General features: G+C 32.8%; 1 protein-coding gene across 1 annotated transcript in view; it reads left to right on the top strand.

The window, feature by feature from the left end:
• Positions 1-21,149, top strand: part of LOC105198916 — a 157,263-nt gene that overhangs the window by 47,611 nt on the left and 88,503 nt on the right. The window lies entirely within an intron of this gene.

The raw sequence follows: 21,149 nt of genomic DNA, 5'->3' as shown, positions 1-21,149 counted from the left end.
ATTTGATTCTGTCCATGGGGAAATTTTCCAAACTAAGAAGTCACTATCTTTCTACATACTTACAGTTTCTGATTAACGTAACAACCAATACAATCTAGTCGTTACATTAATCATAAACTGCGAGTATGTAGAAAGTGACTTCTTAATTTAGAAAATTTCCCCATGTACAGAATCAAATTCCATAGGTGTATAGTGTAAAAGGTTGCAACACATTTTCTTCGATTGTTTTTGGAATGTAAACTTGCTCATCGAATGGCGAACGTCATTGGTTCTTACCTGTGGATCCAACCAATTAAGCATCGTACCATCTAACCATCCAAGAAAATGTGTTGCAACTTTTTAGCTTATGACTGTACACCCATGAAATTTGATTCTGTTCATGGGAAAATTTTCCAAACTGAGAAGTCATCACTTTCTACATACTCGCAGTTTATGATTATTGAAACGACTAGAGCTTATTGGTCGTTACGTTAATCATGAACTGCAAGTATGTAGAAAGATAGCGACTTTTTAGTTTAGAAAATTTTCTCATGAACAGAATCAAATTCCATGGGTGTGCAGTCGCCTGCTTTGACTATATAAATATGGACTGCTAGTTGGCTCTTTTAGGCTGTAAGATCTACAGCGTTCCCATCTCCTAAGCGACGATTTCCAGTATAAAATAACATATGGTGTGGTGTGTGGCTTTTATACGTGACAGTAATAAACATTTGTGCATATATCCAAAAAATTGACACCTATAAAATAGTAACTGTTTGTGAAAAAATTTTTAATTTTTTTAAATTAAAAAATAAATTTAAAATGAGAAATATAATCCCTACAATGATTCAAGAAACATTAAGAAATGTAAGATTAGATAAATTATTTATTAACTTTGACACACATATTAAGGATCTAGAAATATTAGAGAATCATAAATATGTAATAATAAAATTAATTATTACGTATTATTTGAACGTTAAATTAGCTTATGAAGGTAAAATATAATAATTACGTTGAATGAATACAAAGACTTCGTAAGAAGTAATTTAATTAAAACTGTTATTTTCAGCGGGCAATAATTTATACTGTACACTTTATTACCCAAAAATAACGGTTCTCTAATGAGGCTTCCTTTTATTTATATGACATCACTTATTTGTTTTTATTTTTAATAACTTACTTTCCATTTTTTGCTTTATATATTTTATTATTATTATTATAATAATATATATATATATATATATATATTAATTATATAATTTTTTTAAATATGTCTTTAATAATAAAATGTGTATATTTTATATTTATTTCCTTTTAATTTAGTAAAATTAATTCTTATTTTACAGAAATACAATCGCATATTTTGGAGTGAATGTCCCAAATAGCACAAAATATTTATAAAACATTTACTAAATATTTATAATATTTATTTTAATATTTTACAAAGATTTATCATAAACATTTAATAAATATTTTTATGGCCATAGATTGGACTGATCATAAATATTTATCATAAACGTTTCAAAAATATTTATGATAAATATTACGGTAAATGTTTTGAACACGTTTGTAACGTTACGCCTTTCCGCCGCCAAACGCAACGCGTGAGAGCAAACACGCGCGCGCGTTCAGCTAAGCATGCCGCGATCACGCGCTACCATGCGTGCCGCGCGCCGCGCTCGGCAAGCGTCCCTACTCCGGCCGGCCCCACCACGCGCGCTGACTAGTACATACGACCGCGCGGACTGCTATATAAGCCGGCAGCGAGCAGCCGAGATCAGATCACTCCGAGCCACCGATCTCAAACCTACTCCGCTCCTGCGCCGGGTATTCTCGACGCTCCTTAGCTTGGGCATTCTCAAGCACTTCCCCGGAACGGGCATTCTCGTTCTAACTTTCTCGCGACGGGAATACTCGTCGGTCCTAACGGCTGGGAATACTCGGCCGATCCCATCCTCCGTTCCGCGACGGGAATACTCGTCGTTTCCGCGGCTGGGTATTCTCGGCCAACAGAAACCGTCCGTCCCGCCATTCCGTTCTCGGGGATTCTCGAGACCCGCACCACCGTCGGGGATGCCCGACACCGTTCTAAGGCTCATTCCGAAAACCTGTTCCCTGCAGGGTGACAACACCCCGCAGGGAGAGACCGCTTAAGTCTCTACCGACGACCGCACTCGCGTATCGCGGAACCGTTCGCTGCCCGAGTACTACCGATTCCGCGTGTCGCGACTGTCCGCCGCGCGGGCCAATAGCGGCCCGTTTAACTGTACGATAAGTAGCCGCTTCGCGGCCCTCCGATCATTACTTCCGAGCGCATTGGCGCACAATTCCTGTCCGTTCGTTCCGGAGCCGCTGGAATCCGCTCCGTTTAAATAGTAAGTACGCCGCGAATACATCGTGACCGTTCTCTTAGTTTCACGCGGGCCGACGACCGCGCAATTAAGCACTCCCGTGCCGTACTACTAATCGCGGAGTTCCTAAGATACGTACTCCGAAGTGTTTTAGATATTAAGTGTACCGCGAATATATTGTGACCGATCTCTTGATGTCACGCGGGCCGACGACCGCGCCATTAAGTGCCGCAATACTATTCGAGTAGTTCATTATTACCCGATAACAATATCGGATCTGTATCGTTTCATTTTTGTACTAAAGCATAGCCAAATATATTTAACCTCTTTCGTTTTCACTACAAAACCACGGCGTTATCATTGAATACGAACCCGGACACCCGGCGAGCACATCCGAGCATCCTGTCCTGAACCTAAAATCCCGTAACCGACACCGAGAAAGTACCAGCGTTACACGTTTATTACTTATTATGATAAATATTATAATAAATATTTTGAAAATGTTTATTAATTATTATGATAAATATTATGGTAAATATTTTGAAAATGTTTATTAATTATTATGATAAATATTATGGTAAATATTTTGAAAATGTTTATTAATTATTATGATAAAGATTTGTAAAATTTTACTTTTTTTATTAAATTTATATAAAATTTTTTAGTATTAAAAATCGCATCAGCAAACAATATTTTTTAAATATTTATTGTTGTGTATTTTAAATATTTAAAAAAACATTGTCTGCTGATTGGGAATAATAGAATCCAACTAAAAATTATGAATTAATTTTAATTTTATTTATTATTTAATAATTACAATATTAATATACATAGACAATTTTTATCATTCTCGGTTAGACGTTAGCGGGGAAAGGTATTCAAAGGTTCCTTCCACATGTTCTGGGACTTAATTCGTGCGTAGATATCAATCCGTTTGTTTTCTGTTCCTGAATTCCCTGAATTAGTGTGCACTTAAAATAAAATAGATATATATTTGAAAGTTAGTGAAAGCAAGAAGGAACGTTTCAGTGCAGTCTAGTGCAGGAATAGAAAACAAACCTAATAAAAACGCCGCCGGCAGACAAAGTTCAGGCGCCACAACTCTCTTAAATTTATTTTTTTGAGGAATATATGTACCCGGCATACACCGCCTATTTAATGTACTAAACCTTCTCAAGGATTACTAATGGATTATACTCAATTTACTTAAGGGTCTCAAGGGCTTTCAGATCTATTCTATAGATATAGACACACCTCGGCATGGCTCGCTCAACGTGGCTCAACAGGAACAGGAAGTAGCTGCTCAGTCGCCAGTCGCCGGTTGGCCACAGATCGTTCACGTGACGTTGTTGATATGTTCTTTTCAGTTTCACTTCAAATGCAGTTGAAAAGAACAGACCAGGAACTTACGATAGTGGCCTAGCTTACATCGAGCACTTGATACGCGTACTATAATTCGTAACTTTCTATTCTTTCTATTAAATCTTACTTTCGACGATGAGTGTATACATGATACATATATTTAATAATCTCGATTCATATTGTACCAGTTTAGTATACTATTTTTTAAATTCATTGCCGAAATTAAGATAATTTAATAGAAAATTACTATAATAGTACACGTATCAACTGCTTGGTGTAAACTAAGACAGTAAAGAGGAACCGGTAGTACATCAAAACAGTATAAAAAAGAATAAGAAAAGCTACGCAACAATACCACTAATTATTTTATTTGTATTTATTATAAATATTTACATAAATATTTTTATAAATATTTATTCTTCATTTATCATAAATATTTTGGAAAATATTTAATAAATATTTTAACAATATTTTAGATAAAGATTTTTATAATCTTTTCCGTCGTATAAAATATTTATAAAATATTTTTATAATATTTATAAAAAAATATTTATGATAAACGTTTATTAATATTTATCATATATATTGTGTGCTATCTGGGGTATAAATTCAAAACGATATATTGTATTCCGTCTCTTTCTTTTCTGATCTTCTACTATTGTTGTCTTGCTTTTTTGTTTCACATTTCTGCCACTTGGGAAGCATTGCAGATCTTTCTTACACTAGAGTCCCTAGAAGTAGAGAGTCTGGACATTTGCCCCTAAAATGTCGGTGATGAATATGTTAGTGTATGTACGTGAGCTTTATGTGTGTGTATGTTTATCATTGTGTGCACTTGAACGTATTGTATGCTGTTATCGCATTGGCTAAAGAGGATTAAACAGGGATCTGTATTGGTGCTGCCACTTTAGGTGCACAATCACGTGCATCCAATCACGTGGAACCCCGAGATGTCCAGACTCTCTACTTCTAAGGACTCTATTCTTACATGAAAACATAGGAAAAGTGGGGGGTACTAGCAGTCCATATTTATATAGTCAAAGGTCGCCTGCATTATATTTGCGACACATTTTCTTAGATGATTTTTGGAATGTAGCTTTGCTCATAGAGCGGCAAACATAATTGTTTAGATCCATAAGTAAAAACCAATCACGTTTTCAGCTCTCGTTATAGTTGCGCGTTCAGAAACGCATCGAAAAAAAGTGGTGCAACTATAATGCAGGTGACTGTACAGTCATGTTCATTATAGTTGCGACACTTTTTCTTCGATGGTTTTTGGAATGTAACCTTGCTCATCAAGCAGCGAACGTAATTGGTTGGATTCACAAGTAAAAATCAATCATGTTCTCAGCTCTTGTTGTAGTTGCGTGTTCAGAGACGCATCTAAAAAAAAGTGTCGCAACTATAATGAACACGACTGTACAGTCGCCTGTATTATAGTTGCGCCACTTTTTTTTTTTATGCGTTTCTGAACACGCAACTATAACGAGAGCTGTAAACGTGATTGGTTCTTACCTGTGGATCCAACCAATTACGTTCGCCGCTTGATGAACAAGGCTACATTCCAAAAATCATCGAAGAAAAAGTGTTGCAACTATAATGAACACGACTGTACACCCATGGTCATTGATTCTGTCCTTCGGAAAATTTTCCAAACTGAGAAATCACTATCTTTCTACGGGTGTATTCGGAAAGTTCTATTGAAAATAGTTTTTTTAATCATAAAGTTGGTAGTACTGTAACTAACTACGCTGTGTTCCGTAAAGTAAGTTGAATTTGTAATTATTGTTAGCTTGCAAAGATCAGCAAAAAGGTTAGTTTAAGTTCTTGTATTCTAATTATTTATAAAATAATTGTAATCATGTATTATTGATTAAAATATTATTTACTGATAATAATTTTGATTTTAAAATAGGAATTGAAAAGCACAAGAACTTCCAAAGACTGAAAATTAACTGCACAGTTTGTAGGATAAATTTTTTGATATTGCCAATATTGATATTACGGATATAATCTAATTTACTTATAATTAATAATTTAAAATTAATTAAAATTTGCGATTTTTAGTTTCACAGAATTTTTTGGAAATCTATCTTTTGCTTAATTCCTATTTTAAAATAAAAATTATTGTTAGTAAATATTATTTTAATAATACATGATTATAATTATTTCAATAAATAATACGTCATTAAAATTATTTTATAAATAATTAAATTACAAGAAATTAAACTAACTTCTCTGATGGTCTCTGCAAACTAACGAAATCACAAACTCAACTTTTATTACGGAACACAGCGTAGTTAGTTACAGTGTTACCAACTTTATTATTAAAAGGGATATTTTCGATGGAACTTTCGGAAATACACCCTACATACTCGCAGTTTATGATTAACGTAACATCAGAGCTTAAAGGGCCTTGCACATGAAATGGATAACAGAGCATAAGCGTAGCACAGGCCTATTTTACACCGAGAACTTCATACGCGTACTAACTCGTAACTTTCTATTACATTATCTTACTTTCGATGATGCGTGTATACATAATACATATATTTAATTATCTCGATTCATATTGTACCAACTTAATATACTATTTTTTAAATTTATTGCTGAAATTAAGATAATTTAATAGAAAATAACTAGTTAGTACGCGTATCAAGTGCTTAGTGTAAACTAGGCCATAAAGCCTCTGGACCAATGGGAATCTTATGTAAATCAATATGTTGACTTTATACTGGATGCTCATTGGTCCATCGGTCTTATGTTGTGCTTATGTTATGTTATGCATTTCATGTGCGAGGCGGGAGGGTTCGGATAGCGTACACCCAAGGACTTTGATTTTGTCCATGGGGAAATTTTCCAAACTGAGAAGTCACTATCTTTCTACATACTTACAGTTCATGATTAACGTAACGACCAATAAGCTTTAGTCGTTTCATTAATCATGAACTGCGAGTATGTAGAAAGTGGTGACATCTTAGTTTGAAAAATTTCCCCATGGACAGAATCAAAGTCCTTGGATGTACACCCAAGGACTTTGATTCTGTCCATGGGGAAATTTTCCAAACTAAGATGTCACCACTTTCTACATACTCGCAGTTCATGATTAATGAAACGACTAAAGCTTATTGGTCGTTACGTTAATCATGAACTATAAGTATGTAGAAAGATAGCGACTTCTTAGATTGGAAAATTTCCCCATGGACAGAATCAAAGTCCTTGGGTGTACATTCCGATAGCCTACCAACCAATCATCTTGACTTATCTAACCCAATCTACGGAAAATCTCTAGGCATCTGCCATTGTGAGTGGTTTGTGTGCTTTCCGGATGTGCGCTATCGGGATGTGCGCTATCGGGACCCGTCGGTGCGAGGCCCCTTGCGGCCGCGCCGTCGCTTGCGACCGCATTTGACATAAAGGCCTAATTTACACCGAGCACTTGATACGTATACTAACTCGTAACTTTTTATTAAATTATCTTACTTTTGACAATGCGTGTATACATGATACATATATATAATTATCTCGATTCATATTGTACCAGCTTAATATAATATTTTTTAAATTTATTGCCAAAATTACGATAATTTAATAAAAAATTATTAGTTAGTTCGTGTATCAAGTATTCGGTGTAAACTAGGCCAAAGGCAAAGTAATCTTTATGTTAAATGCGATAAATTTTCGGAAGTTAATCCGCAAATTCGAGTTTTGAAAATAAATATAATTAATAATTTCTCGTGATAAAATAAAAGATAAATTAAAGATACATTTTTAAAAACAATTATTAAATTATTGTATTGTTATATCCCTACCGTAAATTTGGTATGTGAATCATATAAGGGCTTTGTTTACACCGAATACCTGATACGCGTAATATTTAGTAACTTTCTATTCAATTATCTTAATTTCGGTAATAAATTTAATGAATAGTATATTAAGCTGGTACAATATGAATCAAGATAATTAATTAAATATAGATATCACGTATACATTTACACGTATTGTCGAAATTAAGACAATTTAATAGAAAGTTACTTGTTAGTATGCGTGTCAAGTGTTCGATGTAAACTAGGTCATCGATAGTATACGAATGGGGTGACACTCTTTTGGACACAGCACGATTGGACATCAACCAATCACCTTGACTTATCTAACCAAACCAACGGAAAAACTCTAGGCATCGGCCGCTGTGAGTGGTGGTGTCCAATCGTGCGGTGTCCAATCGTGCGCATCCCGTACGAATGATATATGAATCATATCTGATCGTATAAGAATTATATGCGAATCACATACAAATCGTATGCGAACACATGCTAATCGCATGATTAGACATATGATGGTATACGAATTACATATCACCGTTGGACATTTGTTTCGGAATCACATGTGACATAGGCTTTGTTTACACCGAATACTTGATACGCGTAATATTTAGTAACTTTCTATTCAATTATCTTAATTTTGGTAATAAATTTAATGAATAGTATATTAAGCTGGTACAATATGAATCAAGATAATAAATTAAATATAGATATCATGTATACATTTACACGTATTGTCGAAATTAAGACAATTTAATAGAAAGTTACTTGTTAGTATGCGTGTCAAGTGTTCGGTGTAAACTAGGTCATGTTTGACGTATGTTCCGAATCATATAAGATTGCGTATAAGGTACACCCAAGGACTTTGATTCTGTCCATGGGGAAATTTTCCAAACTGAGAAGTCGCTATCTTTCTACATACTTACAGTTTATGATTAACGTAACAACCAATAAGTTCTAGTTGTTTCATTAATCATGAACTGCGAGTATGTAGAAAGTGGTGACTTCTTAATTTGGAAAATTTCCCCATGGACAGAATCAAAGTCCTTGGGTGTACATACGATTTTTATATGACTCGTATGCGACCACATGGCAATCGCATTATTAGACATACGATCGTTATGCGATCACATACGAATTACATATCACGGGCGGAAATTATATAGAATCACGTGTTTAATATGCGGATTTATCGTATAAGAATCATATATGATTCTATACGATAGCACATCCATCATATACGATATACGTCTCATACGAAATACATGCATATTTTGCCAAGCGTAACTCTAATTAAATCATTGAAGTCGTCATTGAAGAAGTCTTCTGAAACCGAGTTTTTTCTCGCATAACAACAATAAATGTTAACTCGATTTATAAATTATCTTACATTTGTTTATTTATTTGCAATAATTATAATTATATACACTCTAAATAAATAATTATTTTATTTTGGCTGTTACACATTGGATAAATATATATATATTGTCGATGTATTTAAAATCAGTTTATTTTTTGTAATCTATGCAGTATTTGAATCTTTTTACAGATTATTAATGATATTAATAACAAAAAATATATAATTATATATATACTTTTAGACGAAATAGGTTCATAAATGAAGAAAACTCGATTTATATCCTAATGAGCAGACAATATTTGTTAAATGTTTTTTAATAAAAATATTTTCATATTTAATTTAATTATCGTATTATATTAACATATATTTTTTAAAGTAATAAATCGATATTTTGACCGTTACTATATCAAAACAAATTGAACAAGAATGCCTTCAACGGTCGCAGCTAAATCTTCGTGCTTGTATTGTTTGTATGATTTTTATATACTTTACTCAAATCTTGTTCAATTTAGAACTGTGTTATGACTGAAAATTAATTCGACACGCCGTTCATTGAATTTGAGTAAAGTATATAAAAATCACACAAATAATACAAGTACAAAGATTTAGCTGCAACCGTTGAAGGCATTCTTGTTTAATTTGTATATATTTTTTAGTTGCATTCTTATTTAAACAAATAACAAAAGTTATTTTAAATGCTATTTCTCATTTGTGAAAATAGCAAAAGAACTATTTTATTAATTAATAAAATTAATAATAATTTTATATATTGTATGTTAAATATAAATATTATGCTTTATTTATACATATTTCATTTTTATGATAACGTATATCGACCTGTTTATCCGTTATATTCGCATAAAGTGTTCAGAGCTCATCATGAGGGATCAGTTCGCAGCGATCTTGGAAGTCAAGCAACATTCACCGGGGTCGCGATTTGGATGGGTGACCGCTTGGGAATTTCCGAAAAAAATTCCTAAGAATGGATTTTTTTTAAAAATTGTTTTTTAAAATATTATAAAAATATTGTGTTGCTCATTGGGATTATGTGGTGTAATATAATATATATTTATGTAGATATTTCAAAGAAACTTTGCGCTTTTTTTCGTATGCGATAGATATATGAATCGTATATCATGCACATGCGATTGCATCCCAAAAACACATGTGACAATATCATATACGATCGTATATGATTTCATCACATACGACTTTTACGGTAGTCCAGCCAGAAATGATTAGTCGAATCGACGTCGATGCGTCGATAAATGGTCGATGGTCGAAAACTAGTCGATATTTTTATCACTTTCTACTTTGTCATAAAAATTGTTTGAGTAATTGCAAATATTTTTGTAAAATTTCTATTGACTTTTATTCAATTTTATGTAGATCAACATAAATTGGAACGCGCAGTATATATTTTACTTTTTTATTACATTGTTTTTATGCACTAAAAAGTTGAGATATTGGAATGCGATATGTGTTCTTTTGCATACACAACTAAATCAACTTATAACCTGTATATAATCTTTATCTGCAAATTGTGTAGAGATGCATATATCATTTGCATGATTTAACAACTTTTTAATAGCAATAAATGGATCTTAAAAATTGTTACATTTGTTATAAAAGAATGACACTCAGAAAAAATTTTTTTTATATATAATCATTATATAATTATGTACACATATATGTAAAATTTGTCCGTATATATAATTATATTATATGTAATTATATATACAATTTTATATAATTATATGTATATTTATTTACATATAAATATACACAACACAAATATAAATTACATGTAAATATATATAATCATATATATTTATGTTTGGACATATTTTATATATAAAATATTTTTTCTCGGGCATTTACAATAAATATATCATTAAGCTGCACTAACATTTTTCATACACATGTATATTTATAATAATTTTCATATCTTATAACATTTATAATTATTATAAGAATTCATCATATTTGAAATTTTTCTAAAGGAATTTTTAAAAACCTTAAATATTGTCAAATTTTATAAGCTTTCTATGAAAATGTAAAATGAAAAATGTAGAAAAAAGTTTTTATTATTATATTATTTTATTATTATATTATCATATTATTATTAACTATACTCTCGAAATGCGCCCACATTGATCATTATCGTGCAAACAAAGTTGATAAATTACGACTATTACTATTATCGAATGACAGTGTACGCTAATATAAGTATGCATCACTTACGCTACGCTTTTAGACTTGGCGCGAATTGCAATTGTGTTTCTTGAATGGTTGCGTTTTACAGTTGAGTGAGCGCTCACTGTTATTGGTGTATTCTTCAAGAGCTAAAGGTCTGTTTGAATATTTTACTATGTTGATTCGATTTTATGTTTTAATTGTGAAATAGTTTGTTCTAGTTAAATAATGTTTTTTTTTTATTTACATTATTATATTAGGTACATTATTTTTTACAAATGAAAGTAAAAGCCAAAGAAGAATTTAAAATGAATGATAGTGAAGTATTGTATTTAGTTATGGCTGCAGCTGTTAGTAATTCTCTTGTATGTAAATACAATTTTCGAGGCGATGGCAATCAAAAGAGACCTTTTTGTAAATTACTGTTGTGGGAAGTGATTATAAGTGAATACATATTACTTTATAAATTTTATTTGTATTTTTTATAACAGTAGGAAAATACTTTGCCTTCAAATATTTCTTATTTGTGTCTATTAGTAATTTTACACAAAACATTTTATTTCTAGGCGCAATTCATAACAAGAGACCTAATATATCTGTTACGAATTTATCGTTATACATAGAACAATGGTTAAAGAATGCTCTATATCAAAAACAAGATGATAAAAGTTTTAGAAGACGTGATAAAAAGTTTAAAGAAACAGATAAGCATTTCTAATTATATTTTGTTTGCCAATACACATATGCATTTATATTTTCACTCAACATTTTATTCACATATTAAAGTAATATATTACAGTAATAAATAATAATTCGATATTACTCAAGTTCACGTTAATATTATCTGTTATAATCTCATCTCTAAATATTCCCAGTGAGAAATGATAACAAAATCGACGTCAATTCGACATCGATTCAACATCGAAATCATCAAAATGATATTATTTCGATGTTGATTCGATAGGTCATTTCTCGCTGGGAATTAGTATTAATTCGACACCAAATCGACTTGTCGATGACTGGTCGCAATTTAAGCCTATTTTTAAGTCGAATCGACTACACATTTCGATCGTCGATCGACCAGTGTTATCGATGTCGAATCGACGTCGATTCGACTAATCATTTCTGGCTGGGTAAGGTATTAAATTATTGTGTTGTTCTAGCGTCATTTAATTAATAATTTCTTCGTTAATCATGAACTGTGAGTATGTAGAAAGATAGTGACTTTTCAGTTTGAAAAATTTTCGAGAGATAGAATCGATGATCGTAGGTGTGTATCTAACAGCATGGCCGCGTCCAGAGTATCATACGTAACTTTAATTTACATGTTATGTTGTGTTACGTCTGGCGTTCAAAATTTTTTCCTTTCTCATGCCATTCGATAATATTTTTAAATCAAAACATTTCTAAAACAGTTGCGTTAACCCATGGATTCATTTATAATTTTGAAAATTTTCTTTGATATTAATAATCGCATAATTAACTAATATATCAGATTCATTTGGCATGGATGTGTCAATTTTAAAATATTAAAATTTAAAGAATGCGCCCGCAAGCGCGCGTAGCCGTACAGCGTTCTCGAACATTCGGTGGCGGGCGGTCGCGCGGCGGATTACGACCGCCAGCGGAACGCAGTTCCCCCTCCCCCCCCTGCGGCTAGCCCCCGCGCGGGCGCCTACAAGCGTGGGAGCCGGCGATAGCCGCGAGGGCGCGCCGCAGCGCCATTTTCAAACCCATAAGCACCCTCGCGCGTCTGGAGCGTATAAAAGGAGCGCGCGCAAAGCATTTTTTGAACAGATCGCTCTGGACAGTCGGAGTGTGCACTTGAACAGGCGGCCAGCCAACGGTAAGATTGGCAGAGAGATCCCAACGACAGGAGGGTTATTCTTGCAACACAAGGCAGCCGAGGAATAGCATCGGGATGTCTCCTTCCTTCACTACTTCTCCTTTGTAGGACATGGCAGTCGCACCGAGCGTATGCTTGAATACGGCCTCGGCCTAACCTACACTCCTCTCTCCTTCCTCATTCTCCTTTTCTCAGGTTGGTCGCGGCGTAACTTGTTTGCACCACTTCCTGATACCTATTGTCCACTTTTTTCTTTCATCCCAAGAGGTGTATTTTTCTCGAGTTGCGCGCGACCTGGTGTCACGCTTGTGTTTACGCCTTCTTCGGCATCTCTTCTCCTTTCTATATCAAATCTCCTAACCTCTCTTCCTTCTTTAAAAACCCTGCTGGCATCTTAATTTATTCCTCGACGCTCGAGTATTTAAATTTAAAGATGAACTTAAATGTTTGATTTTAAATAGACATTAAATCATCAATTCAAAATCTAAAATAATTGTCCAATTAACAATTTAATTCATAATTTTCAAGTACGCTCCTGCTGTTTCACACACCACACTTCTACGCTCACGTTTTAATAGCAATTCTCTCTCTCTAATTAATTTAATAATGTGAAAACCGGTAAGAATTCACTTTCATTTTTTTTAAATCAGAAACTTTTATTAATCAACAAAATGGTAATTTTTTATAAGGCAACATGGGCAAGAAAATCCATCGTGGTAAGGCCGGAGGACGTAAACAATTCTTACGCGCTCTTCACAAAAAGCTGAATGAAATCGGAAATTTTGATTCATCTACATATTGGATGGAGTCCCCAGACACCTCCTCTTCCCCAGCGGAATTACCGAACCTTGAATTCCCGGAGCTCGCTATTTCCTACCGTCCTCCCAAACGGGATATAAAGAAAGAAATAGTAGCGTTTAGGAGTTGAGCTGCCAAATCAGCACCAGAATACGTATCAGAGAGGAGACCGACTCGACCGGCATCCGTCGATCTATACCAACAAGCCGAATAAAACACTTAAAAACCCGCGAATTAAATCAAGTATTCAAACAAATTTTGAAATAAGAAAAAGTTCATCCGGATACATTTTAAAAATAAAAGCATAAACTGTTATTTGCATAAATTATCATATTTTGCATAAACTATTATATTTTGTAGAAACATTTACATAGTTATTTACATTTTTTTCCTAAATAAAATTTATAAAAATTTTTTTCCTATAATCATGCTCTTACAAAATCATTTTAACCCAATCCCACGCCACCGCTTCCCAGTCACGCTTCCAAAATAATATTAATAATAATATATTAATAATCATTAAATTTAATCAAAAATAACCAAATACTCTAACCAGTCTAACCTAATAACATAAATAATTTGTCCTGGATAAATTGCAGGACTGGTGACAGCAGCCCATCCAACAATACATAAATCATAAAATATTAAATAACACATAATCAAATTCTCCCAAAAACGTTGTTGATTGAGAAATTATACTAACATTTACATAACGATGACTTTATATTTGCTGGAAATACTTTCAGTGCATAAAATTTTTTTCCTTTCAATGCATAATAATCTAGTTTGGGAAATATCTAGTTTTTTTAAATATACAAACAAGGAATGAGTTTAAGAGCAGTACTTGGTGTTATATGCAAGGGTCAATAAACTAAAACATTACTAATTGAATATAATAAATGTTTCGATTTGTAATTATCATTTTTCTTTGTTGTAGAAACAAATTTCAAGATCTGTAAAATTCAATAATGTTCGTCTTGTCGTATTTATGACATATCAAAATAGATACTGTGTAACTAATTACCAGTGATGCAGAAATAGTTATTTAATGTTTGTCTCAATAATTATCCAAAAGTTACCAGATTATTACAAAATGTGTATCGGATCGTATTTTTTATGTAATGGTCTCATAGAACGTTGTAAGAAGATAAAGGTTTCGAAACATCAATTTTGGTTGAAAGGCTCAAACTGCACAGTTACAAATTTAACATATTTTTAAAATTCGTCTTGGAGCATTTAAAGATGCTAATATAAATCCTGAAGATATATTTTCAGAACTCATAGGTACAATAATTATTTTTCTTGTTACTTTAATTTCAAATTGACTCTAATTTATATTTTATAATATTTTGACTTGTTCAGCATTTATTTTATTTAGTTCTAATTTATTTATTTTATTAAGTTTTTATTTGCTAATATTTTAATTTTATATTTTGACAAACATAACTTGTATTTATATTAGCTTATTGTCGTCTTATTTATTTATTTATTTGTTAATTTTTTAAATATGCTGAATTTGTAACTGTGCAATTTAAGCCTTTCAACCAAAATTCCGAAAATTTTCTTCTTTGTCAACTCCAAAACCAAACGTCTTCTTACAACATTCTATGAGACCAACATTACGGAATTTTATTACAGATCGTGAAATTTGTTTCTACAACAAAAAAGGACAATAATTACAAGTAGAAACATTTATTATATTCAATTAGTAATGTTTTAGTTTATTGACCCTTGCATATAACACTTAGTACCACTTTTAAACCCGTTCCTTGTTTGTATATTTGAAAATGAATCAAATCCTTCTTCATGTGACATATTCTCTTTTTACGTAATACTGACTTTGTATTACAGGTCGAATAATTTTTAAAATTGTTAAAAAATGATTTCATAATAAGATTGCAGACAGCAAATAAATAATTTTTTTTGTTTTAATAGCTGGACTTGATTTGAACTAAATGTTTAGTATTTCCCAAACTAGATGTTATTCATTGAGAGGAAAAGGATTTTATACACTGAAAACATTCCCAGCAAATACAAAGTTACCGTTATGTAAATGTTAATATATTTTCTCACTCAACAAGGTAAATGTAATATATTGAGTGTGTTATGTAACATTGCTAAGTGGAAAACTAGCATTAATACGACATAACTAGCATTAATACGTACAACTAACATTAATACGACATAACTTTGTATTTACTAGAATGGCATTGTGGAAACCGATTGAAATATGTTTTTCTTGAGTTAAAAAAGTTTTGGTAGCATTTTCGATTATGATGAATAATAGCAAAAATTGTCTAGTTGCACAAGCAAATCGATGTGGACCTAGATTAAAAAATCAAGCTTAAAATATACGAAAATGACAAAAATAAGTAAAAACGTGATATTTTTTAAGTTATTGGTTAATGATGCTTAATGATAAACTGTTCCCGAGAAGAATAGAAATGTTATCGGACAGAGCCACGAAATAGTCTTTACAAGCAAAAATAACCCTGAAAATTAGGCGAAAAAAGTGAAAAAGTGGTTTTTGAGGTATTTAAAGGTGTTCACATGAAAAAAATCAAGGAGGTAGTTGGTACGAAAATGCAACTATCATTAAAATATAGAGGTAGCAAGTTTTATGAGAGACGAGATATTACAAGTTGGAATATTTTTTCGGCTTGTTAAATTTGAATTTCCTGTCAAAATAAAAGACAAAAATTTATAGTTATGAATCTGAATAATATTTATTACCAGTTAAAATTTTACATCAATTCATTAAAAACACGCAGAGAAAAAATTATTTACCAAAAAACATTTTTTGAAGTTATGAATAATAGGGAGAAGCCTGAGGCCTGAAAACTTGGGAAACTTAGGAGTCAATTCTGTAATCTTAACAATGTCGTTATGGTATCATTGCGTAGATTTTTTGTATCAAGTAATAGCTGCCCAATGATACCATAACAACATTGTTAAGGTTACAGAATCGATCCCTTAGTTTTCTTTAATAGTATTGTTTGTTTTGTCTCTCGGGAGCTGCTCGGAGTCGCTCCGAACGAACCCAGCGACTTGATAGTATTCTTTTAGACGGAAGTGATATAGATGGCAATTGGGATGAAAACTTGGCTCTGTATTATTACCTGCCGCTAGAGCAGTTGAGAACCATTCCACTTAGAGTTTCCCTGTAATGCTCCACCGCGAAACGACAGTTCAAGTCGGTTCCATTCAGGTTATACAATAAACAACTGCGCGTTTTGGAATATATAAACGTTTATTGCCGTAGTAAAAATGATAGCGTAAAGCAAGCGAAAGTGTAAATTGGGGTACCAGAACGTAAATAAAGCGTGTGAAAAGTACAGGGTTGGGTAAGTTAATACATTTTTTAAACTAATTCAAGTTAAAGTTAATGGTTTATATATAAAATTAATTTAGTTAGCGTTAAAAGTTACATAAACAAAAAACTAACTAGTTAAAAGTTACGTTAAGAGTAAATTAACTTAAGTTAAATTAAAAATTAATTTTAAAAAACATTCATATTAAATACAAAATCAAAATTTGTATAATAAATTTAAAAATAATTAGTTAAAGTTAAAAATTAAATCATTAAAACATTAATTTCTGATCCTATAATTTTAAAAGAATACTTTTAACTTTGAGACTTTATAACATTTTATCAAAAATTATAAAACAAAAAATCTTTAGAAAAATTTTAGGATATTTTTATAATTAGTATATATGAAAAATTCTGAGAAAAGATAAACTTTCTAGTATTTCTAAAAAGTGTTTTAATTTGTATAAAAAGTTTCATAAAATTATAAAATAATACAAATATTCTGAAAAATTATATAAAAAATTCTGAAAAAAATTTTCGCGTGGATTATATTCAGTCAGATTAGGTTATACTATCGTGTTTTTTTACAGCCGTCCAAGTGGACCCGAGTTCATTCCAGAGTCGTTCAGAACAATATCAGTAGTCCATTTCCTGTTCTACGATCCATTTCCGGAATTCCTCCATCTTAACCCAAACATACCCAGGTCTATTCAGATCTGCTCTGAACTAGACCCAGGACAGATAAAACGAACAATACTAATGACAAAAGGATGGGTCAAATTTCAAACAAATCCATTGAGGAGGGATTCGACTCTCCTTATTCGGCTAGACCCTTTCAAGTGTGGAAATTTCACACTCGGATTAATCCGAGTGTGGAGTTCTCCACATATTCCATATAGGTTGCCGGCGATGGGTTAGGCCGAGGCCGTACTCAAGCATACGCTCGGTGCGGTTCAACTGCCATGTCCTACAAAGGAGAGGTAGTAAAGGAAGGAGACATCCCGATACTATTCCTCGGCTGCCTCATTTTGCAAGAATAACCCTTCTGTCGTTGGAATCCCTCTGCCAGTCTTACCGTTGGCTAGCCGCCTGTTCAAGCGCACAGTCCGACTGTCCAAAGCAATCTGTTCAAAAAATGCTCCGCGCGCGCTTCTTTTATACGCTCCGGACGCGCGAGGATGGTTGTGGCGAAAATGGCGCTGCGGCGCGCCTTCGCGGCTATCGCCGGTTTCCACGCTTGTAGGCGCCTGCGCGGGGGCGAGCCGCAGAGTTAAGAAGGGGGGGGGGATTGCGTTCCGCCGGTGGTCGTAATCCGCCGCGCGCCGTTGAATGTTCAAAAACGCTGTACGGCCGCGCGCGCTTACGGGCGCATTCTTTAAATTTTAATATTTTAAAATTGACACATCCATGCCAAATGAATCTGACATATTAGTTAATTATGCGATTACTAATATCAAAGGAAATTTTACAAAATCATAAATAAATCCATGGGTTAACACGATTGTTTTAGAAATGTTTTGATTTAGAAATATTATCGGATGGCGTGAAAAAGGAAAAAATTTTGAACGCCAGACGTAACAGTTGCTTGTGAATAATTTTTGCTTGTTTTAATGAGTTTGTGGTGATTATTTTAAATCGTCGATGTTTTTAAATAATTTGATAAACAGACTTCAACCTTATGCAATTCCTAAACTTATAAAATTATTTTTTTATTATATATGTTTATTTGAATCATAGCGCCGGTACATTTAATAACATGGCAGCATACTACATGACTTGAGGACGATAACATCAAAAGTGCCGACACTTATTGTCCTGGGTATGATTAGACTGTAGCGTTGTTCTAGGGCTCCGTTCCGAAATTTACTGTCAAGACTGAAGGGTCTCGCACATGAAATGCATAACATAACATAAGCACAACATAAGACCGATGGACTAATGAGCATCCAGCATTAAATCGCCATATTGATTTACATAAGATTCCCATTGTTCCAGAGACCTTATGCTATGCTTATGCTTATGCATTTCATGTGCGTGGCCTTTGAAGGCCGCGACATATCCTTTTGCATAGCTGCATAACCGTATGCATAAGGAAATTGATTGGTCCTTTAGCACATGCATAGGAAATGGACCAATCAATTTCTTTATGCATACGGTTATGCAGGTATGCAAAAGCCTGTGTCGCGGTGTTGAAACAATAGGGTGCATTTATTTATGCAGTGGTTAGCACAGCCACTACTCTTCGATGGTTTTTGGAATGCAGACTTGCTTATCGAGCGGCAAACATAGGGTGCTTTCCACCTACGGCATAAGTCGATAAGTGATCTAGTTTCCACCGAGGCATTAATCCGCATCCAATCCGATGTAGAACCAAATTGATGTCGATGGAAACATGTCAGATTGAGCTCAGTTCACTCTTACTATAGATTTGTTCGTTTTGTCTGTCCTGGGTTTATTTCAGAGCAGACCTAAGTAGACCTGGGTATCTTTGGGTTAAGATAGAGAAATTCCGGAAGTGGCTTGTAGAACAGAAAGTGAACTACTCATATTGCTCTGAACGACTCTGAAGTAAATTCGGGTCCACTCTGACGGCTGTAAAGAAAACACGATAGTATAACCTAATCTGAAAGAATACAATCTTCATGATAAAAATTTTTCCCAGAATTTTTCATATAATTTTTTAAAAATATTTGTATAATTTTATAACTTACTTAAATTTTTTATACAAATTAGAACACTTTTTAGAAATACTAGAAAGTTTATATATTTTCTTAGAATTTTTCATATATACTAATTATAAAATATCCTAAGATTTTTCTAAAAATTTTTTGTTCTATAATTTTTGACAAAATGTTATAAAATCTTAGAGTTAAAAATATTTCTTTTAAATTATAGGATAAGAAATTTTAAAATTTACATGTAAAAAATTCTAAGAGATTTAAATTTTCTGAGTATTTCTGAAAAATATTCCAATTTGTATAAAAATTATAAAAAAAATTTTTCATTTGCAGAGCTGTGCATCCTATTATGTGACATTTCTTGATTTTATTTTACTTTTTGACATATGTTTTGTTTATAAGTTAATCATGAGTTCTTCGTCATCGTCATCATCATCTGATTCATCGGAAATATCATCTATTGGCCAGGAAATGTTTTTTGATTCTTCATCTTTTAAAAATGAAGACAATAATAGACATTGCATAGAAAATTATGAAGCTGTTATTTCTGAATATAGTGAAATAGGATTTGTAAAGCATTTTAGATTAATAAGAGATGTTGTTAATCCACTTATTTTATAATTTTCTCAATCAATATATTACACGTCTACTTCCTAGCCATGTCCACTTATTTCGTTTTGCATTTTTGCCTGATACGTTTTTCAAAACATGCGAGTTGTCTTATGTAACCCAAATGGATCCAACTAGAACTGTCGTTTCGCGAAAGAGCGTTACAGGGCAACTCTGAGTGGACCTGAATGGTTCTCAACTATTCTAACGGTAGGTAATAAAACAACCAAGTTTTCACCCCGATTGCCTTCTATATAACTTCCGCCTAAAAGAACACTAGCAAGTTTGCTGGGTTCGTTTGGAGCGACTCCGAGCAGCTCCCGAGAGACAAAAAACGAACCATACTTTTAATCCACAAGTTCTAGTAAAGTGGCAACAAATCGAACCCGCGAAAACGGTTGCAACTAGTTAAAATTGAGTAGTGCCAACCTGTATTTATCTCATTCCATGTTTGCGGGTGCTAGGTGCTGTAAAAAAGTCCAAAGAGGTTAGAAATCGCATATAATTCATCATAAAAATTTAATAAAAATCTATAGATTCAGATAAAATTATATAAAATAATTTTATTTTGTAAAAAAAAAAAATATATATATATATATATATATTTTATAAAGTTAAGTTGGTTCCTACTGAAATATCAATAGTTTTTACTTCTTCTCCACTTCCAGTGGAAACAGAACACTAAACTTGAGCTGCACCCCAAGTGGAACCAAATTGAGCGTATTGGTGAAAACCAAAGAAATTATACTATAGAAAGGAAGAACCAGCCACGAATGCGTCAGGTAATAGAAAGAGACAGGAAACAAGATAATCCCCACCATCCTTGTTTAATCGCG

This window comes from Solenopsis invicta, chromosome 1 (genome assembly GCF_016802725.1).
Source record: "Solenopsis invicta isolate M01_SB chromosome 1, UNIL_Sinv_3.0, whole genome shotgun sequence".
Classification (NCBI taxonomy): Eukaryota; Metazoa; Arthropoda; class Insecta; order Hymenoptera; family Formicidae; genus Solenopsis; species Solenopsis invicta.
This window is presented reverse-complemented; position numbering and strand designations above follow the sequence as displayed.